This window comes from Canis lupus, chromosome 23, assembly GCF_011100685.1.
Source record: "Canis lupus familiaris isolate Mischka breed German Shepherd chromosome 23, alternate assembly UU_Cfam_GSD_1.0, whole genome shotgun sequence".
In the NCBI taxonomy this organism is placed as follows: domain Eukaryota; kingdom Metazoa; phylum Chordata; class Mammalia; order Carnivora; family Canidae; genus Canis; species Canis lupus.
This window is the reverse complement of record NC_049244.1, coordinates 33687215-33710351: the sequence shown is the minus strand read 5'-3', so window position 1 is coordinate 33710351 and position 23137 is coordinate 33687215. Positions and strand designations below refer to the sequence as shown.

The following is a 23137-nucleotide window of genomic DNA, read 5'->3' as shown; positions in this document are numbered from 1 at the left end:
CTAGAACTCTGTAAAAAGGGTCAAGAAGGGAAGAATCATGAATAAAATGTTACTTTGAAAAGTCATTTTTATAAGATCTATATGAAGAAAACTACAAAACTCTGATGAAAGCAATCAGATAAGAACTACATAAATGGAAAGACAGTCCATGTTCATGGATAAGAAAACTCAGTATCATCAAGATGTCAGTTCTTCCCACTTGATTTATTGATAATGCCATTCAAATAAAAGTCCCAGCAAGTTATTTTATGGACATCAACAAAATGATTCTTTTTTTTTTTTTAAAGATTTTATTTATTTATTCATGATAGACATAGAGAAAGAGAGAGAGAGAGAGAGGCAGAGACACAGGCAGAGGGAGAAGCAGGCTACATGCAGGGAGCCCGACGTGGGACTCGATCCCAGGACTCCAGGATTGCGCCCTGGGCCGAAGGCAGGTGCTAAACCGCTGAGCCACCCAGGGATCCCAACAAAAATGATCTAAAGTGTATATGGAGAAGCAAGGTGATGGAGGGATGAAATAGATAAAAGGGATCAAGAGTACATTTCCTTAATAAGCATTGAGTAGGGGATCCCTGGGTGGCTTAGTGGTTTATTGCCTGCCTTCAGCCCAGGTGTGATCCTGGAGTCCCAGGATCAAGTTCTACATCGGGCTCCCTACATGGAGCCTGCTTCTCCCTCTGCCTATGTCTCTGCCTTTCTCTCTTTCTCTCTGTGTGTCTCTCATGAATAAATAAAATCTTAAAAAAAAAAAAGCATTGAGTAATGTGCAGAATTGTTGAATCATTATATTGTACACCAGAAACACTAAATGTTAATTATACTTCAATAAAAAGAATAAAGTTTATATGGAGAAACAAAAGACCCAGAATAGCCAGCACAATATTAAAGGAGAAGAACAAAGTTGGTGGACTGATGCTACCTGACTTCAAGACTTACCATTAAGTTACAGTATCAAGATAGTGTGATACTTGGCAAAAGAACAGACAGGTCAATGGAATAGAGAGTCCAGAAATAAAATCTCATAAATATAGTCAACTGTTCTCTGACAAAGGAGGAAAGGTGGTAAAATAGAGAAAAGATAGTCTTTCAATAAATGGTTCTGGAACAACTGGACATCTATAGGCAAACAAAACAAAACAAAACACAACCAAAAAACTATAGATCTTACATCCCTCATAAAAAATTAACTCAACATGGATCACAGACCTAAATGTGAAATGCAAAACTATATAACTCCTAGATGATAATAGAGGAAAAAAACCTAGATGACTTGGGTATAGTGACATCTTTTTAGATACAACAGCAAAGATAAATCTATGAAATAAATAATTGATAAGCTGAACTTCATCAAGATTAAAAACTTCTGCTCAGCAAAAGGCAACATCAAAAGAATTAGAAGACAAGCCACAGACTGGGACAAAATACATGCAAAAGACACATCTGATAAAGGACTGTTATCCAAAATATACAGAGAATTCTTAAAATGCAATGGTAAGAAAACAAACAACTCAAATAAGAAATAGGCCAAAGACCTTAACAGATATCTCACCAAAGAAGATATATAGTGGCAAACAAGCATATGAAAAGATGCCCTACATCATATGTCACCAGGGAAATGCAAACTGAAATAACAATGAGATCCCACTATACACCGACTGGAATGGCCTAAATGTGGAACACTACACTGACAATACCACATGCTGTCAAGGATGTGGAGCAATAGGAACACTCCTATGTTGCTGGTTAGAATGTAAAATGGCTTAGTGACTTTGTGTGTGTGTGTGTTTTAAAGACTTTTTTATTCATTTGAGAAAAAGTGAGAGAGAGAGAGAGAGAGAGAGAGAGAGAATCTGTGGGAGGAGCAGAGGGAGAAGTAGGCTCCCTGCCAAGCAGGGAGCAGGATGTAGGGCCTGATCCCAGGACTCTGGAAGCATGACCTAAGCTGAAGGCAGATGCCAAACTGAGTGAGCCACCCAGGCACCCTGGTTCAGCCACTTTGGAAGACAATTTGGCAGTTTCTTACAAAACTAAATATACTCTTACCATATGATCCAGCAATCACACTCCTTGGTATTTATCCAAATGAGTTGAAAACATGTTCACAAAAAACTTGCATAGGAATCCTGACAGCAGCGTTATTCATAATTTCCAAAACTTGGAAGCAACCAATATATCCCTCAGTAGATGAATGGATAAATTAATTGTGGTACATCTGGATAATGGATTATTATTCAGCACTAATAAAAAACATGAACAATCAAGTCATGAAAAGACATAGAAGAAACATTTTAAAAAAAGATTTTATTTATTCATGAGACACACACACACACACACACACACACACACACACAGAGGCAGAGACACAGGCAGAGGGAGAAGTAGGCTCCATGCAGGGAGCCCGACGTGGGACTCGATCCTGGGACCCCAGGATCACACCCTGGGCCAAAGGCCGGAGCTAAACTGCTGAGCCACCCAGGGATCCCCTGACATAGAGGAAACTTAAAGCATATTATTGAGTGAAATAAACCAGTCTGAAAGGCTACGTATTGTATGATTATTTTTTTTTAAATATTTTATTTATGTATTCATAGAGACACAGAGAGAGAGAGAGGCAAAGACACAGGCAGAGGGAGAAGCAGGCTCCATGCAGAGAGCCTGACGTGGGACTCGATCCAGGGTCTCCAGGATCACACCCTGGGCTGCAGGCGGCGCTAAACCGCTGCGCCACCGGGGCTGCCCGTATTGTATGATTATAACAACATGACATTTTGGAAAAGATAAAACTATGGAAAGAATAAAAAAATCAGTGGTTGCCAGGGGTCAGGGAGAAGGAAGGATGAATATACAGAGTACAGATTTTTTGGATAATGAAAATACTAGTATGTTATTATAATGATAGATAGATAGCATTATACATTTATCCAATTCCACAGAACGTACACCACCAAGAGTGAACTTTAAGGTAAACTGGACTTTGGGTGATTATGATGTGTCAATATAGGTTTATCTTTGGCAACAAATGTATCATTCTGGTAAGTAATGTTGATAATAGGGAAGAAGGCTATGTATGTGTGGGTGTATGGGAAATCTCTATACCTTCCTCCTTCTATACCTTCTTTATTGTGTCTAAAACCGTTCTAGAAATATAAAACCACTAAAATGAAAAAAGCCTTTTGTGAAAGGAATACCATCATTCTAGTCATGAGAACAAATTGTCTGGACATGTTTCACTTTGAAATCTTCATGTTAAAATTATCCAAATAGGAAAAAAGACAAATTTTAAAGTTACTCTGCCATCTTTTTTTTTTTTTTTTTTTATGATAGTCACACACAGAGAGAGAGAGAGAGAGAGAGGCAGAGACACAACACAGGCAGAGGGAGAAGCAGGCTCCATGCACCGGAAGCCCGACGTGGGATTCGATCCCGGGTCTCCAGGATCGCGCCCTGGGCCAAATGCAGGCGCCAAACCGCTGCGCCACCCAGGGATCCCTACTCTGCCATCTAAATAGTCACAAACTAGGTGTGCCTAGCTGACTGTCAATAGAGCATGTGACTATTAATCTCAGGGTTTTGAGTTTGAGCCCACATTGGGTGTAGAGATTACTTAAGTAAAAATCCTTTAAAAATAGTCACAGACTAGCTCCTAGTATTGTAAGGCAAAATTCTTCATGGTATTGATTAATGTTAACCATTTATTCTGCAATGCATTTATATTATAATACATTGATGTATAACTCTGTAACTGCAATTTTTAAATATATAATATTAAATATCTACTTTTGCACCAGGTTGGCTAAGAAATTGAGTTGAAATAAAACTGTAGTGGGTATGTGTCTTCCTTTTTTAGACATCGAACCTATTAAGGATGAATCTTCAAAGTGGGCCAGGGCTCATTTCAAATGACTTGAAATGAGCAATGAGGTAGAATTCCAAGGTCACCAAGGAACATGGACTAAACAAACCAATACTTTATTCCCTATCCTTAATTTTTTTTTTAAGATTATTTATTTATTTATTTATTTATTTATGATAGACACAGAGAGAGAGGCAGAGACACAGGAGGAGGGAGAAGCAGGCTCTATGCCGGGAGCCCGACGTGGGACTCCAGGATCACGCCCTGGGCCAAAGGCAGATGCCAAACTGCTGAGCCATCCAGGGATCCCCTATCCTTAATTTTTAAAAAAATATTTTTTTTAAGTAGGCTTCACGGCCAGTGTGGAGCCAACACAGGGCTTGAACTCACAACCCTGAGATTCAGAAGCTTAACCAACTGAGCCATGGAGGCACCCCAATCTACCCTAAATAATATTTAAGAATCTTTAAGTAATATCCACACTAGTTTCAGATATCTGTTTTGATATTTTGTTCATAGCTATGGCTTGAAGCTGTTCATGAAAACTGTGGTTTTTGAAAATCTTTGCCAAGAATTTTGGAATCTCGATTAAGAATTTCACAGAAGCAGGGGCTCCTGGGAAATGTGTGATTCCATAACATAGTCAACATATTATGATAACTCATCACCTTATCTTACCAAATAGCTAAACTTTAAATGTATCTTTTGTTTGCTTACATTTATGATTTTTTTCAGGCTAAATCAACTAATATGAAGAAGTTGTGAGAAAATAGGCAGAAATTGGAAAAAGATCAAGTCATTTCTTCAATACCATTAAGTAATTTTGATTATATTTTATAAACCAAAGGAATCACAAAAAGCTTTTGTGCATTTTTTAAAGGGTGGTGAATGAAAGACAAAGACTTTTCAGAAGGCTATTATTATGCTTGTTAGGACATAAGACAATGGGAGTTGGTGGAGAGGAACAGCCTTGAATGAGGATAAAGCAGTGGGAGAAAAAAGTAAGAAATCTGAATGAGGATATCATGGGAGTTGGGCTATTTTGAAGGAAAAGCATAAAGTCTAGCCTTACAATTTAGAAACTAGAAGACTAGGTAATTATTTATAAACACCAGCTCAACCATTGAGTTAAGTGAGAGAGCAAAATAAAGAACATTTTAGATTTCTCTAAACTCAGAAAGTTGACTACTCATGCATGCCCTTGGATATTTAAAAAAATTGTCAAAAAGTTCTTAACAAGATAAAAACAACACTTCAATAACACCAATGGCATTTCTATATAATCGTTAATTTGTTTAATACTCATAGCAACTCTATGAGACAGGTATTATTGTTATTCCAACAAGTGAGGAAACTGAGGCACAAAGAGATTTATCCACACAGCTTTCCGGAGCAGTATGGTTCCAGAGTCCTTGTTTTTAATTATTAAACTGAGATGACAATGCTATTAAAGAGAAAATAGGAAATTTGAATTTTTAAAAATATCATTTTAAATGTTTAAATTTTAAGCTGGAGCTTCCTGGCAAGTAAGCTGAACAGGAGGAATTTTAGTTGAGGGAAAAATCAGAAATCATAATTTTGGGAGACTTTTGAAGTGAAAGAATGTAGTAGAGAAGGACAGAGAGGAGTTGAACTGTGGGATGGAAGAAGGAGTAGGAGCTAGCAACAGTATAAGACCAGTAAATCAGGCAGGTTGTAGATACCAGGGATTACCTTAAAATAAAGGGAAATAGGACTTTAAGGAGGGTTTAGGGATTGGATGTGTCAAGAAAATGATGAATGAGAAAATGATTGTTAATTAGAACTCTGTTGATCTTAAAGTGCAATTTCATTTTGCTATTACGAAGTCTGATTGATACAGGCTAAGGAATAAAGTATAAAAGAAGGCGGTGACTGCTTCTTTTCAGAAATGACCGTGAAAGGAAGGTTGATAGTACAGTAACTGGAGAGAATAGTAGCACTGAAATTTTTAAAAAGACAATGGAAACTGTGTTGAAAAACAGAAGCAGCTGGTGGATAAGGACATTGAAGATACAAGACCTTACAAATGTACTGGTGTAAGGAGGTGGGAAGGGATGGCATAGGCAGTCCAAGGAGGACTGGCTTTGGAAAGACGGGGAGAACAGGTTTATTTGGTGAGAATTTTTGAGATCACAAACAACATGGGACTACAGACATTTCAAGATGGAGAGAATATCAAATCGGAGAATTTGTAGTCTCATAGCTTTGATCCCAGGAAAACTAAATGAAGTCATATCTATAAGCATGGATTGAGACTAGCATCTTTAATAACAGGGAAAGCTGCCAACAATCTTTGCAGAGAATACAAAATAAATTAACCAGAGATGAGTGTGTGTGTGTGTATATATATACTAATATTAATATATATTAGTATACACACACATATATGTGTATCTCCAGTCACGAATTCATACCCAACAAGGTTGGTTGCGACTTCCTCCAGTCAAACAGCCACACACTTTGTGACCTTTTGGGAAAGAAACCAGAAATAGGGGTAACTTACTGGAGACTGGCTCTGAAGACTGTAAAGGAATTGAGCGCTTCTAAGGCAATATTAAAACAGAGCGGGCTCTAGCAACAGAGAATTTAGTCGTAAATGGGGCTGATGACCTGGGAGATGAAGAATTCACTTTTGGTATTGCAAAGTTGAGGAGGCGAGCCACGGAAAGGCGGGTAGAAGAGGCGCCGTTCAAGGGCAGGTTTGGGTCACGATCTCACGTTAGTACCTTCTCCCGTCCGTCTCCGAGCCCCTGAAAGCCGTCCTTACCGCTGTGGGGGAGAGAAATCGCATTCCAGAGCCGAGGCGGTGTTTTCCCGGTCTAGCTGCATTCCTTCCTCACTAACTAGCCAATGCTGCCGCCTTATGCAAAGCCGGCACTAGAGAGGCTCCGCTTTACAGAGGCAGGGACGACGCCAATCGGCGCGGGGCAGGCACTGTAGCGTTTACCTCGGCGCGGGAGGGCCTGCACAGTTCTCAAAACCTTTTCACCCTCCCTCGCGAAAGCGCCTTGCCAACAGTCAACAATGAGCAGCTAATACAGTGCTAAGCTCGGAGGCCCTCTTTACACCCCGGAGAGGCGGGAGGCGGCTTTGGCTCCGCTACACCCTCCCGTTGCCGCAGAACGCGCCCAGGACGCGGGGAGGGAGCCGCGCGAAGTCAGGCGGAGCCGCAGGGAAGCACCAGTCTCCAGACCCGGGGAGGGGCCTCGGTGAAGGCGCCGGGGGCGGGTCTCCCTCCCAGGTCTCGGAAAAGCTCCGAAAATGGCGGGCAGCTACTCGGCTAGAGGGGCGCGCAGGCGCCACCGTGGCCGTCCTTCCGCCAGCCTCGGGCGGCCCCAGCCCCAGCCCCACGCCCTCACCGAGAGGCATCCGCCGATGGCGATTGGCTGAGCGGGGCGCCCGCTCCGTGCGGGGGCGGAGCCTCCACGCAGCAGCCACGTTTCCCGCCCCGCTGGTGCGCGTGCGTGCAATCCCCACAGGAAAGCGTTTGCGCGCGTCCCCGCCGCGGCCCCCAGCTCGCGCCTCAGCTCCCTCCCCTTTCCGGGCAGGCCCGTCCCGTCAGCCAGGCAGTAAGCGTCGCGGCCAGCAGAGGGCGGTCCGGACCCAAGTCTGCAGCGGCGCCATTGGCGTGTGGAAAATGCCACCAGATGGCGGGTTAGGATTGCAGCTCCGTTGAAGGCGCGGCCCCCGCTCCCGAACCCCCGGCGACCACCCCGTAACAACCCCCCCACATCGGGAATAACACACCGGAGACTTTTGGGGGGAAACTAGGTCGACGGCCGGCGGCGCCCGGATGGGCAGCTGAGGTGAGTGCGGGCGGCGGCGACGGCGGCGGGGGGCGGGAAAGGGGGAATGCGGCGGCAGCGGCGCGGGGGCTGGAAGCGCGGATCCAAGATGGAGGCCGGGCGAGAGCGAGAGAGCGAGGGAGCGCGAGCGAGGAGCGGGCGGGCGGGCCGGGCGCGGGCCCCGCGCGGGGGAGGGAGGCCGCGCGGGCCTGTGCGGGGCGCGGCAGCCGCTGGCCGACCGGGCGGCCGGGGGGGGCGCCTGTGGGCGCGGCGGGCACCTCTGAGCCCTCGTTCCTCCCCACCCCTCCCGCGGGCCCGAAAATTGTGCCCCCGCCCGCTCGGGCACTACAGCGACGGGCGCGGAAGCCTTTGTGGCGCGCTCGGGCCCGCCGCCAAGCCCGCCCTCCGCCCTCCCTCCGTCCGCCCCCCCTCCCCGCCCGGACTCTCGGGACTCGCCCGCGCCCGGCGGGGCCGGGCCGAGGCGGGCTGGTGCGAAAGCCGCCCGCCGCCCGCCGCCCTGCGTTTCTGCGGTGTTTTAGCGGCGGCGTCGTCACATGACAACGAGCTCGCCTCAGCGGAGGGGCCTGGGGGTCGCTCAGCGTGGCGGCCGGCCGAGACGTCTTCTTGGCGGGGTGGGGCAGGGGGCTGGAGCCTGGGGGAGAAGGGGCGTCGAAGCCGGGCTTTCCCGCTATCTGCCCTCCCCGCCCCCGACGGAGGCCTCCCCGTGAAACGTGTTCAGGCCGGAGCACTGCCCCGCTAGTTTGCCAATTCCCCGGGAGAAGAGGCCAATAAAAGTTGTTTTCCCTCCTTTCTCGGGGTGGGGGCGGGGTGAAGAGCTGGGAAACCGGAGTGCCTGGAGTTGGTCCTGGGCCTCGATTGGAGGGTCCGAGCTGGGTGTTTCTTGTGTGCTGTAGGGACTTAAAAAATGTTCAGGTCTTTAAGATTGTCACGTCACCCTTTCTACCCACATTTGAAATGTTTTCGATTCTCTTCACATTGCGGAGAATCGTGCCCGGGGCGTATAAATCATGGGATGGTTTTGGAAGCTTAGACCCAAAACAATACTGTTTGTAATGTGACGATAGCAAATTATTTGCTGTTAAGTTCATGTTAAGAGGATGAATATAGTTTATTTCTCGTGGTCGTGACTCGAAAGGACCCTATTTTTCATCTTCTTAGGAAAATAAAGTGTGAAAGTACTTGAATTGGCATAGGGAAAGTTCTGTTATTTGTGATTTATGTGGGGTTTGAGTAAGACTCTACCTTTTAGTTTTCCGTGTGTTTAAGAAAATGGCAAATTTTGTTGGTAAATATACCTAGGGAAATAATACACAACAATGAAAATAAAAACGATTTATTGTATGATACATTGTGCTGTATTTTCATATTTATAGTGTTGATTTCAGATTTAAAATTGCAGAAGGGGGGGAGAATATTGAAGGATCCGGAAGGATTGTCTACTTTTGGTTTTTGTGAACAGTTGAAACACAAATTGCTTTCTAAATAAAGTTCTGGAAAACCTACAGGTGTTTTGCTGAATTTTTTATTTATATTTTTCAAAATGTGTTTTAAGTTTATTCAGGTGGTTTATCAGTGGACATTTTTACAACCAAACTACTTTTGAGTGGAAATTTCTCAGTATCCACTTCGGTTTTGATGTTCTGACAAAGCTAGGAGATACTGAAATAGATGTGAAATGTGGGAAGTTACGTTACTGGCATTCCATCCTTTGAAGACAGTAATACAATTACCGTTGATTTGAATGGCTCTTTTAAAGCCTTAAGGGGGGCTGTGGTGTAGGGGCAAAAACCCTGAACTGAAATTACTTTGAACATTCCCTAGATTTGTCATCTTTGGAATGTCACACTTTGAACCTCATTTTTTCTCATCACTAAAATGAAGGTAATAAGTTATGTGGTAGTTATTTAACAAGATGTGTACGAAAAAGTACTTTTTAATAGTTAAAACTTTAAAAATTTTATGCAGTTTTAGCCTTTAACACTTCCATTCTGTATCTGTTTATCTTCATAATCAGTGCTGTGAGGAGATCTAATGCACCTTGAAGAAGAAGATAAATCTTTTTGTAGCCTGGGATCAGGGGTTCAAGAGCACCTGGCTCTAGGGATCCTAATCAGACTAGGTCCAGCCACTTGCTACTGACAAAAATCCAAAGGCAGAGGCAAAAGGTGGTGAAACAGGAAAGGAGAAGCTTATTTCAGTAAGGCCAATGCTGAGAGAACTCTCTCCCCCAAAATGCTCAAAATACTTCTAGGTTTGTGTAAGGGAAATGTGGATCAGAGATGGGTGGGGTACGTGCAAGTGGGCAGTGAAGGTCAGGTCATTGTCTTAGGGTCAGTCACATGGGGTCTTCCTGGCTCAGGGCAGTCCTTATTGCTTGTGGGTGTAGTTTTCGGTTCCCATCAGGGGATGCTTTGCCAGTAAGTAGGGTGTTTTGCCTGAGTTAAGAGATGAGCCAGAAAGAGGAGTTTATTCCATAAGAAAGTACAGACTGAGGTCAAAATGGAGGTACCTGAAGTTGTGTTTTCTTTTCCCATTTTTTTCTTTGCTGGTTAGTCCTAGAGTGAGGGAGTGTATTCATTTTCTTTTGATGTATAGCAAAGTACAACAAATTTAGGAGCTTAAACAACATCCAGTAATTGAAGGTTTCTGCAGGTGAGAGATCTGGATACTTTGTAGCTAGACTCTGTACAGCATCTCACCTATCTCATCAGGATGTCAGCTATAGCTATAGTTTTTAACTGAGGTTCAGGGTGTTCTTCCAAACTCAGTACTTGTTGGCATAGTTAATTTCCTTGTGGAAATTGGACTTAACACCCTTGTGGTTGTAAGTCCCTCTTGCTAGCTTTTTGCTAGCTTACAGTCTACATAAGCAGTTCATATATGACTGTTGCTTTTATTCAGACAAGCAGGTCCCAGTCCCCTTGACTTCCTTTGTGACCTCTAGATTCTCCTTTAAGACCCCTTTTTAAAGCTCATCCAGTTTGGTCAGACACACCCAGGATAATTTCCTTTTGGGACACTCCACTGATTAGGGACCTTAAATACATATACAAAATCTATTTGCCATACAACAACCACTGGAGTGATGATATCTTCTTATATTGACAGGTCTCCCCACAGTCAAAGGGAGGAGAATTTAAAGGGTGTGGGTCATTGAGAGTTCTTAGATTTTTGCTTACCATTGGGAAAGAAGTATTTTTATGTTTGCCTCCTTAGAATCTGAACATAGGAGAGCACAGAGGGAGACCAGTAACACACTTGACAAGTTTACTCATATTTTTTTGTCTTTAAACCTTTTCCTTTCCCACATTTCCTGGTACCTCACTTTAAGTGCCTCTCTCTATAAAAATGTTATATTGCGTTTAGAGGGAATTAAAAGTAAAAACTAAAAATAAAAAACTTTAATAAGGAAGGCAATAGGAGATTATGTAATTATCATTATTCCTTAATACCTATTGTTTTACCTATTTTAGAGATGAGATTGAGTCTCATAAGAGATTTTAATGCTTAAGATCACACTCCTATTAAGTGACAGATTCAAACTCATTACACCAGGCAATTGCTGTGGTGTGATTAGTCTGTAGTTTGTGAGGAAGAAATTCTTAGGAAAAAGAATAGTTCTTTGGAAGGGTCAGAGGAGGGATATTATTGGTGGAACAAAAAAGGTAGCAGAAGTTGGGTCATGGTGTGTGGGATGGTTTGAGTCTGAAAAAAGATTTTCAAGAGGAGGCAATTAGTTTTAGTTAAGGATATCAAACTTTAAAGAATATAACCAAGGGGTTAAAATTGTGAGGCGTACACAATTTCTTAATAGAAAGGGGGTATAGTAGGGGCTTGGTCAGTCATTTTTAGCTGAATAAACATAAGTCTTTAGAATTAAGATGTCTCCAGCTACTTTGAGACTCTTTAGGGAAAAGTAGGAAGCAGAGATCTAAAAGAATGCTCCTGCAAAGCTCTAGAATGAGATGAATTTTAAGATAGGAATTAGGATAATATTTCTGGAGAAGGAGGGGTCAGTTTTCAATAGTTAAGAGGATAGGCTCCTACTTCCTATCTTAGTGCTGAGAGAAACCTTGTTTTATTGACAAATGTGATTCTTTTGAAATGAGCTTTAAGTACGTCATAGACCAGTTGGTTTTATAGATCTTTTCTCCATGTAATCCATCCCTTACTGCTTCCCTCAGGTTTTTTTCCTCCCCTCCCTTTAAAAAATTTTATTCATGAGAGACAGAGAGGCAGAGACATAGTCAGAGAGAGAAGCGTGCTCCCTGTCCAGAGCCCAATGCGGAACTCGATCCCAGGACCCCTGGATCATGACCTGAGCCCAAGGCAGAGACACTCAACTACTGAGGCACCCAGGTGTCCCACCTCCCCCTCTTCTAATTCTGTTTTTCCAGTTTGTGCTTGAAGGACACCTCAGGTCCTACTTTCTTTATAAAATACAATCCTTTGTGTTATGGGCCTGAATGGTGCACTAGTAACTTGCCCAAATGTCTCTATAGAGTTTTGCCATAATGAAACAGCTATAATAATGGCTTTTAAGTTGCTAGAGCTCACAGTTAAAAACATTTTACGCTGTGACCTGGTATAAACACATATAAAATGGAAATAAAAGTTAAATGTTATTTCATTTAACTTTTATGTTGTGTTCTCTATTTTCTAATTTTTTTTTTCTAATTTTGTTTTTTAAATTAAGAATGTCAGTTGGAGCTCACCTAAGTGTACCATGACTCAGAGTAAAAAAAAAAAAAGCAGTGAGTTAAATCTTGGTAATCAGAATAGTACAAAGTAAAACTCTAAGAAGAAACTTTCATATTATCAAATTGGTGAACATTAAGCATTCTGATAATATCAAGTGTTGGTGAGAGTGTAGAGAAAGTATACTCCCTCTTCGCAGGAGTATAAATTGACATGGTCATTTTGCAGAAAAATTTGTTTTATCTACTTAGTCGAAGATAACGTGAATAAAAATGTTCGTAATAACCTTGCTTGCAGTGGCCAAAATTTAGAAACAAGATGTTTATTAGTGATAGAATGGATAAATAAATGGTGATTTTCAAAAGTTAAAATAGCCTTGATTCCTAGGTTAATTTCACTTAGTCACAGAGTATTTTCCTTTTTTTATTTAATGTTAGGGATTTGAGGATATTCATGAGGGATATTGCTTTGTAGTTTTCTTTGGTTGCAATGTTGTTGTCAGGTTTCAGTATAATGATAATGATGGCCTCATAAAATAGGTTGGGAGGCGCTCCTTTATTTACTGAAAGAATTTTAGCTTTGATACTAATTTTTAATTGAATGTCTATTAGAATTCACCAGTGATACCGTCTAGACTTGGAATTTTCTTTGTGGGAAGGTTTTTGGTAACATTCACATTCAATTTTGTTAGTAGACACATGGCTTATTTTGTTTCATCTTGTCCGTTTTGGTAAGTTGTATTTTTAAAGACATTTATTTACCTCATTTCATTTATTGATATAAATGATTTACAAGATTCCCTTGATATCCTATTTATTTATTTATTTGTTTATTTAAAAGGCTTTACTTATTCATGAGAAACAGAGAGAGAGAGAGAGAGAGAGAGAGAGAAGGGAGAGAGGGGCAGAGATACAATAGCAGAGGGAGAAGCAGGCTCCGGGCTGGGAGCCCGATGCAGGACTCGATCCCAGGTCTCCAGGATCATGCCCTAAGCCAAAGGCAGATGCTCAACTGCTGAGCCACCCAGGCATCCCACCTTAATATCCTTTTAATGTCTGTGGGATCTGTAGTGCTATCTCCTCTTTAATTTCTGGTGGTGTTAGTATGTCCCTTCTTTTTTTCTTGACCAGTATCATTCTTGGGTTACCAATATTATCTTTTCAAGTAATAATATTGCCAGTTTTCTCCATTTGTTTTCTCTATCATTTGTTCTTTTCCTTATAATTTTCTTTCCTTCCACATTTTTTTTTTTTCTAGCTTCTTTAAAGTGGAATCTTAGGTCATAAATTTTAGATACTACTTGTTTTCTAATTTAAACATTAAAAACTATCACTCTTGGCACACCTGGGTGGCTCAGGGGTTGAGTGTCTCCCTTCGGCTCAGGGCGGGATCCTGGGGTCCCAGGATCAAGTTCTGTATCCAGCTTCCTGCATGGAGCCTGCTTCTCTTTCTGCCTATGTCTCTGCCTCTCTGTCTCTGTGTCTCTCATGAATAAATAAATAAAATCTTAAAAAAAAAAAAAAAAACGCTGTCACTCTCCTTATAAGCACTGTTGTATTCCACAAATTTTGATATGTTGTTTTTTTGTTATTCAACTTCAAATAATTTCTCATTTGCTTTGTAATTTCTTTAACATGTGTACTACTTAAAAGTGTGTTTAATTTTCAATATTTGGGATGATTTTAGATATCATTATTGATTTCTAACTTCCTTTAGAGGTCAGAGAATATACCCAAATATATACCAAAAATAAATATGATTTTAATCCCTTTAAATTTATTGAAACTTGTTTTATCACTGCATTTTATGGACTGTTTTATGGACTTTTCACAGTTGAAAAGAATGTATTATGTAGTTGTTGGGTGTAGTATTCTGTAAATAACAATTAGATTAAGGTGTTTTGGTAGCATTTTCAAATCATTTGTACATTTGCTTTTTTTTTTTTTTTTTTTTTAAGGGGTATGTAGTTACATCAGTTGCTGAAAGGTTAAAATATCCAACTGTGATTTCAATCATAGTTGCCTTTTTCATGCAACTATTTCTCTTTTAATTCTGTCAATTTTTGTCTCATTTTTGAGCTCTATTATTAAGCATATGAAATATGTAATACTATTTGATCTTTTTGTCATTATATATTTTTCTTTATCTCTGGTAATAACTTTGTTTTTGGGTCTATTTATGTGATATTAATATAACCACTTCAACTTTCTTTTTTCTTTTTAAAGATTTTATTTATTTATGAGAGACATAGAGGCAGAGACACAGGCAGGCAGAGAGAGAAGCAGGCTCCATGCAGGGAGCCCGATGTGGGACTCGATCCCGGGTCTCCAGGATCACGCCCTGGGCTGAAGGCAGGCTCTAAACCATTGAGCCACCCAGGGATCCCCTACTTTCTTGAGCTTACTGTTTCTATAGTATATCTTTTTTAAACTGATTTACTTAAAAACTCTTTGTGTTTCATGTGTACCTCTTAAAGGCAGCATATAGTTGTTTTGCTTTTTCCTGATAATATGGAAGTGGAATCTTTCCTTCATTTATAATAAACCTTGATTATGTGCTAATGCCTGTCATGAGTGGTTAAAAGGCCTGAGATTTTACAGTACTCAAAGGCTAAAAAGTTAACCTGCCACAGTTTAGTGGATGCTGGTAGGTGTCATGAGGCTCCTGTTGTGCAGGGAGCCTGCTGTAGGGCTTGATCCTAGGACCCTGGGATCTTGACCTGAGCCAAAGCAGACGCTTAACCATTTGAGCCACCCAGGAGACCCATTTTATAAATCTTTAAACTGTTAACTAGATTTTATGTGTTGTGTTGCCTACTTGAGATACCTCACAAAGAGAAAACAGAAAGCAAATAAGCACTAAGTTGTAGGATCGCTTCAGCCAACGTTTATCACTCTGTGTATTTTCATTTGTTGCAGATGTATTTATTGCTGCATTTATTTTTGTCATAAGATCTGGTGAGTGGTGGTGGTCACATGGCACAATATCTTGTGTCGTGTTGTAGAGTAATTGTCCCAAAGCTGTACAGCTAATAAATGACAGAGCCAGGATTTAAACCCAGACTAATTTTCAGAACCTGAACTCTAAATTTTGTAAAAGGCTATTTTTTTCTTCTTGGCCTCATTTCTGCATGTTGGAATCTTTTGCATTTCCAAGATTATTTTATGGAGACTTACTCTTCTTTCCTGTTCCATCATATAATGGTTCTGTGGTTTTGGGTAGAATATTTAATTTCTGCAGGCCTCAGTTGTCTCATCTCTGTGATGGGAATCCAGTTAAGATTTTTTTCAATAAGTATTTTTGAGTGCCTACTCCATGACGAATAGGGAGTATATAAAGATCGTAAATACATAGGTTTTACCCTTAAGCTCCTGTTCTTTTGGGAGACATTGAAACCCAAAACTCCAAAGCAACAAGACAAACTAATGGGAATAATACATGAAATACTGTGGAGGTGGTTAGATTAAAGATACTTTGGAAGGGTAATGTGCAAAATTAAGGCCTTCTCCCTGTCATTTCATCCCAAATTATAGACACACTATGTGTTGAAAGTGATAAAAATCAGAAGAGTTTTTCAGCAGAGTCCCTTTATTTTATTTTATTTTTAAATATTTTACTTATTTATTCGAGAGAGAGAGAGAGAGAGACGCAGGCAGAGGGAGAAGCAGGCTCCATGCAGGGAGCCCGACGTGGGACTCGATCCCGGGTCTCCAGGATCAGGCCCTGGGCTGAAGGCGGCGCTAAACCGCTCAGCCACCCGGGCTGCCCTATTTTTTTAATCAAAGTAGTGTTAATAGTTAAATATTATCTGTACTGTTTTTAGGCTCTAGCAAAATTTCTCTTCATAGTTGTTGAATTGATTTAAGGGCCTAGGTCGAGGTTTGAGACACCATTGCCTATCTTTTCAATCTTAGGCAGACAAAATGTGCTGTATACATAGCCAAGCATGAACATGACCTGGTTGTGTCTTTTGAGGAAATGATTCCTTCTTTATTTTAAAGGTCTGTTGACCATGACTGAATCAGGTTATTATTTTTCCTGTCTCATTTACAGCACTGAGAGAGAGAGAGATAGGCTTCTTACGTTTTCTAGTAGAGATAGTAAAAAGTAGCAAATGTATAGACATTTTTATGACCTAACACAGGATATAAAAGCTAAAAACATCTTAAATTGTGTTCTGCTTTATTGTTAGAGCTTAAATTATATTTTGGGAAGAAAATCTCTTACTGTGTATCTTGCATTGTTAGAGATAGTGAAAAAGTTAATATGTTTACTTGTGAAGGAAGCACTGTCACATGCTAAATGGCTAAGAAAGCCATTGTCCAAGAGAGTTCTTGGCACTGGAGTCACACTGCCTGTGTTAAATTCTAATGCAGCCCCTTCCTAGGTGAGTTCTTGAACTTCTCTTCCTCTCAGTTTTCTCATCTCCAAAATGGGAATAAAAGCATACTTGGGTCTTGGGTGCTATAGAAATGAAAAAGTTAGCTTTTAACTATTAGATTGTAGTACATGGTACGTAAATTCTAAGGACATTAATCTTATATTTAAGAGGTGAATAAAAGTATAATACAGTTAAATGATGAAATTACTTTCTGGAAGCAAAGCATTTTAATTAATTGGTTCTTATTAGCGCGTAGAACTAGCAGTAGATTAAAACTTTAGTAGTGAGAGTGGTCAGAGGATGAGATAATCTGGTTAATTGAGATGAGGGTTGTAGCTAGAGTTTTCTGCTTATTGTTAAACATATTTCGAAAAATGGGCTCTTTTTTTCTTTCTTAAGAATGTTGCTGCATCTTGGAAAGGTGCTTTCTGGGTAACAGAAATCTTGATGTCTGTATTAGGATAATTATTTATTTATTTTAAAATATCTTATTTATTTATTCATGACAGAAAGAGAAGCAGGCTCCTTGCAGGGAGCCTGATGTGGGACTCAATCCTGGGTCTCCAGGATCACACCTGGGCTGAAGGCGGCGCTAAACCTCTGGGCCACCGGGGCTGCCCAGGGTAATTATTTATAAATACTAATTTTGCACATATAAGTTTGCAGACAGAGACTAGGAATGCATTTTACCAAGAGCAGAACATACATTTAAAGCTACCTCTCTAAGTTTCTAGACAAAATAAGATGATAGATGACTACTTTTTCATCTCATAAAAGTGGAATACAGAGTACAAAACTCTGGTTAATCTATGTTTTTCAGTTACGGATAATTAGTATTTTATTTTTTATTTCTATTTTTGAGGTAGGCTCCACGCCTAGCATGACACTGAGCACTTATGACCCTGAGATCAAGAACTGAGCTGAATTGAGTCAGACGCTTAACTGAGTAACCCAGGCACCCTTATTTAGTATTTTATTTTATAAATGTAAAGGAGGCATGATGTAGGAGAGAGAAGACTAGTGAATGGTTAGAGACCTCGATCCCAGGACTCCAGGAAGAGTCCTGAGTTTTAATTACAGCTTTACCACTCATTTATTCATGACACAGAGAGAGAGAGAGGCAGAGACACAGGCAGAGGGAGAGGGAGAGAAGCAGGCTCCATGCAGGGAGCCCGACGTGGTACTCGATCCTGGGTCTCCAGGATCACACCTTGGGCCGAAGCGGCGCCAAACCGCTGGGCCACCGGGGCTGCCCTAGCCATGTATCTTTGAATCATTACTTCTCTGGACCTCAGTTGCTTCATTGTAAAATAAGTGTCTTGGACCTAGTTTCCAGAATTCCTGTAAATTTCTTAGTGCCTGCTAAAATAATCAGGAAATCACCTCTGAATCCGATAATGCAGAGGTTTTGATTTCAAAGTCTTTAATTTTGAAAAACCCAGGTGTATATTTAAGCAGGCTCCTTTTGCCTTCTGATCTGCCATTGGTTGTTAGAAAAATTTGTGTTCTCTCCCGATAAGTTAGTTAATGTTAATACTTAAGATAGTTTTTGGTGCCAGCTTTTGGTGTATGTTTGCTTCTTTGTTGAGAAAGAAATATGGATTAGCAAGTGTTTTCATATAATTTTATTCATTGTGAGTCATTTATACATTTATTGAAATCTATGGTGAGCCATATACTGTGGGTCTAAAGTTATTAAAACACAGTTTTTGTTGTTCTATGTACAGAGAAAGCAATTTAGGACTCCAGACTTAGGTGATGTCTTCTCTAAAAGTCCTTTCCTAAAAGCTTTATTGTTCCTTCTCTCCTCTCCCTCCTTCCTCATATCCAGGGTTGGTCTGAGTGCTCTTCCCTTGTGTTTTAGTAATAATGCTGTCCCAGGGCTATCATGGAATTGGTGGTTGTGGAATTGGTGCTCTACATAAAGGTACCTGGCCAAGGGGGTAGGTTGTGGCTGAAATCCAGGTTTTATTCTGCTTGATAGACTTCGGGTTTGCTCTTTTCACCTTTTCTAATTCACCTGTCCAAAGGAGGCCTTTTTCCCTAATTCGTACAAAAGAGTCTATGTATGCTGCCATTAGTGTACCATTAAGAACAGTCCATAGTTTTGATGTTTTTTCTTAGCCAAGTTAAATAGTAGGTAATAAGTGCCTTGAAGTGGTTTAAGTGGGCAAATGCTTCCTAAAGGTGAATAATAATTCACCTTCACAAAAAGTGAAAGCCAAGCAAGAATGGGATGGTGGAGATAGGAACACCATCTTAGGTGAATATAGAGGAATTGGGTTGTGATCTAGTGTTGCCCAGTGGCTTCTGAAAGTGTGGTCCATGCACCGGCAGTGTCAGTTTGTTAAGAAATGCATGTTCTTGGACTTCTCCCCAGTCTAACTGAATTAAATTTTGCAGAGTCCAACAATTTTTAACAGGTTATTCTGGTGTTTCTGATGCAGGCTGAAGTTTAAGAGGTACTACTATATAGCCCACTTGTTGAGGAAGCATTAGTTAGGGCATTGATTACCTATGGAGGAGTGATTAAAATGTAGAGCTGTAAGTAGCATTCCTAGTGTGCTAAAGAGTTTGAACTTTGTCCTTCGGCCAGTGGCTGCACATTAGAATCACCTGGGAGCTTTAAAAGTATACCAATGGCTAGGATCTACCCCAGATCAGCTGACACCAAATCTCTGAGTTTCTGGTGCATCCTAAGGGTTGCGAACTATGTAATTGTCAGACTTTGGTTACTGGTTTTAATAGTATATATGTTTATTGAGAAGGTGTCAAATACTACAAGTAGCGTAAAGTAATTAAATAGCACAGCAGTCTCATGTTGGTATTATTCCCATTTCACAGATGAGGTAGAGAGGTTAAGTACCATTTCTCAATATTACTTAGGTAGGAAGTGGTAAGTTTGAGTCCAGAGTTTTGTGACTCTAATCTCTTAAAGCAAATCTTTTTTTATTTTTTATTTTTTTAAAGATTTACTTATTTCAGAAAGAGGGGAGAATGAGCAGGAGGGGCAGAGAGAGAGAAAGAATCCCAAGTAGACTCTGCATTGAGTATGGAGCCAGTTGTGGGGCTTGATCCCATGACTCTGACCCTGAGATCATGATCTGAGCAGAGAGACCCAGAGTTGGAGGCCCAACTAACTGTGCTACTATGCATGCCCAGAGCAAATCTTATTTTTGAAACCAGGGTTCATGAACTTAGATTGGAAAATATCACATCGTTATCTTCACTAACCTATAAGTGAGATTTGGCATTTTATTTGATTTTGTATGTGGACAGCAAATCACAGTTGTACTAGCAATACCTGTGATTTTTTTACCAATAGAAATCAGAAATATTTTCATATTAAATTATAGATGTCACAGATGTCCCAAATACCATTTATCGTAATATGTACTTTAAAATCAGGCTAATTGTTAGACGCAACTTTAGATCTTTTGTTTACTGTGTTAGAGAAACATATGTTACTATATTACAAGTTTGCTTTTTAAATTTGTTAATAGTTAACTAATACAATTAATTTAATTTAGTTAATTTCTTAGTTAATTTCTAAGCATGTTACCATTTGCTGAGAGAGTTTAGTGGATAGCTTGATATGTAGGGTGAATAGGGAATGGAAAAATCCATTTGTTTGGTTATTTCAGAATGATATCCTTAGAGATATTCTTTTCTTCTCCACTCTTTGACTTGTTAAATAGGACTGAAACTCAAGTTCTTCATTACACATCAAAGTTAATAGATTAAAAAATGCTTTGGGCCTAGAGTGTTTTTTTTTTTCCTAAGCACTTCTTAAAAAAAAAAATATAGAAGAAAATGATACGCATTATCTCACCAGGCATTCTAACTATCCTGTGGTCTGATACAGTATTGTTCATAGAACTTTTTGCAACGATGTGTATGTTTTGTGTATTGCTGTCTAGTATGATAGTTATTAACAAAAGTGATGTAAAGAAGCAAAGTAGTATAGTAGTAGCTAACAGCAATATAATATAAATTATAGCTAGCAGGTTTTTTTTTATTTATCAGATACTATTCTAAGCATTTTAATATGTAGCTTTTACGGTAACCATGTGAAGTGGGTACTATTGTTAAGTCTCAGCTTGTAGATGAGGAAACAGGCACAGAGAAGTTAAGTGATTTTTCAAAGATCACATAGCTGGTAATTAGCAGAAATAAGATTTATACCTGGCAGCTTGGCTTCATGTCCCCTTTGTGATTCACTCCTTTATCTCTTTCCTCAAACCCCCAGATGTGTATACGGAATATTGTCAGAGACAGAGGGAATGTAAGATAAGTCATTTTGTTCTAATTATTAACTAAACATTGTGTAGTACTTTATAGTCTTTGCCCTTTGTTATTATTTGAGTCTAATTATGAATTCAGTTTACTGTTTTATTTTCCGTAAGTAGATTTGTGTTAGATACAGCAGGTATTTTTAGTAAAGAACATTGATATTATTAAACAGCAATTTGGATTCCCCCCCACCTATGTTAATTTTTAAAGCCAGGTTCAAAAATGATTATTAATATGGTTTTTTTGCTTACTGACACTAATTGCAATGTACTTCCGAGGTCATTTTATGATGAATTGGTTTTGGCTAATGGATATTTGGCTTCCTCTAGTCAACATGTATGAATAACTTAACATATGTTACACCCAGTATGTTATGTTTATGGAGATCCAGGAGGGGGAAGGTATCTTTTAGGGACAGAGTTCTATTCTTAGCCATATTCAGAGCAAGGTGATGGTAGAGTGGACAAGAGAAATGGCTTTTTTTGTGGCACCTGACTGGATCAGTCAGTAGAACATGTGACCCTTGATTTCAGGGTTGTGAGTTCAAGCCAGACATTTGGCATGGAGCCTACTTAAAACAACAAAACGAAGTAGCATTTTTCATTTATCTGCTATAGGCATTGTGCTTGGTGCTTTATAAACATAGCCATCATTTATTGAATGCAGGCTATTTATCACCTTTCCAGGCTTCAGGTTCATCATATCTGATATTTAATCTGTACACACCCTTCAGAGAATATGATGTTGGTAAAGATATTTTACATATGAAGGCTTTGTTAGGCTCTTCTCCCTTCCATTCTCCTCCCCTCCACTTCAAGGGGGGAAATGATGGTAAATACAAATGGGGAATGAGATGGGAGTGGTGCTGACGTTATCATTGATGCCAACTCGTCTGGTTCATAAGGTTTTCCACTTAAAAGTTTATTTATTTCGTTTTGGCTAGATACTGGAAATACAACAGACAAGGTATTTGTCCTCACGTGAGAGACCGCCAATAATCAGGTAAACAGAATAATCATATACTGATTATGCTGTATTGATACATATACTAATAAATGGTATAAAGGGAATATATGTTACAATGATGGGTAATAATGGGATACATACATATATACAGTCAGGAAAGACATTTTCAAGGATATGAAATTTAAGCCGAGACATATGCAGAATCTGGGCAAGAATGATCCAGGCAGAAGGAAAAGCATAAGCAAAATCTTTGCAGCAGAAATGGCTGTGGTGTTTTAGGAAGTGAGAGGAGATCATAGTGACTAGAAGGAACATAATGCAGAAAGGGTATTAGTGGCATCACATGAGGCTAGAGAGGTAGGCCAGAGTCCAGATTACGTAGGGTGTATTTAGGTAAGGGTTCTAATGAGATTTTATAAGTAAGGTGAGAAACCATTAGAGAGTTTTCAGCAGAGGAACATTTAAAAAAACCTCCCCTTAGTTCAGTGGTTCTCAACAGATATTTTGTTTCCCAGAGGATGTTTGGCAATGTCTGCAGACAGTTCTGGTTGTCACAACAGGGGTTGGTGGTATATGCTACTGGCATTAGTGGGTAGAGGCCAGGGATGCTGCTCAACCTTTGTCAGTGCACAGGATGGCCCCTTATACCAAGGAATTATTACCCCATAATGTTAACAGTGCCAAGGTTGAGAACTTATGCCCCACTCCTGTGTGAATATTATTAGATTGCAGTGGGGGCGGAATGGAGGAGGGGATGGTTAGATTATATTGGTGTCCAGGTGACAGGTAATAGTGCTTTGGACTATGGTTGTAATAGGGGTTATAGAGATGTGTTCTGATTCCATACGTGTTGTGGAGGTAAAGTAGGCATTGAGGGAAAGGGATGAGTCAAAAATGATTTCCAAGTTTCTGACTTTAATAATTGAGTGAATGGTGGTGCTCTTCTAAGATAGGGAAGACTGGAGGGAAGACCAAGAATGAAGGGTTCTGATTTTTAAAATCTTACTTCACAGAAACAGTAATAGAAGACACAGTACTATTTTACATACAGTGAGAAGGAAACATATGCCATAATGCCTGTACAGCCTATAATTGGTCACGCCAGCCACACATTGC

General features: G+C 40.2%; 1 protein-coding gene and 1 long non-coding RNA gene across 7 annotated transcripts in view; both read left to right on the top strand.

Annotated features, from left to right (window-relative positions):
• The window catches only part of LOC100686256, a 115137-nt gene extending 109388 nt beyond the window's left edge, over positions 1 to 5749 (top strand). Inside the window, exon 5 of one of the 5 annotated variants that reach the window (XR_005377059.1) lies at positions 4592 to 5749. This is a non-coding gene — a long non-coding RNA (uncharacterized LOC100686256). Of the gene's footprint in view, positions 1 to 3327; positions 3374 to 4591 lie in introns of those variants that run through there. The other 4 variants (XR_005377057.1, XR_005377056.1, XR_005377058.1 and 1 more) reach the window with 4 other exon arrangements.
• Positions 5750 to 7434: 1685 nt separating this feature from the next.
• The window catches only part of STAG1 (stromal antigen 1), a 393362-nt gene continuing 377659 nt past the window's right edge, over positions 7435 to 23137 (top strand). Inside the window, exon 1 of one of the 2 annotated variants that reach the window (XM_038570965.1) lies at positions 7435 to 7683. The gene's annotated coding sequence lies outside the window, so the exon portion shown is untranslated. The remainder of the gene's footprint in view (positions 7684 to 23137) is intronic. The other variant, XM_038570961.1, reaches the window with a different exon arrangement.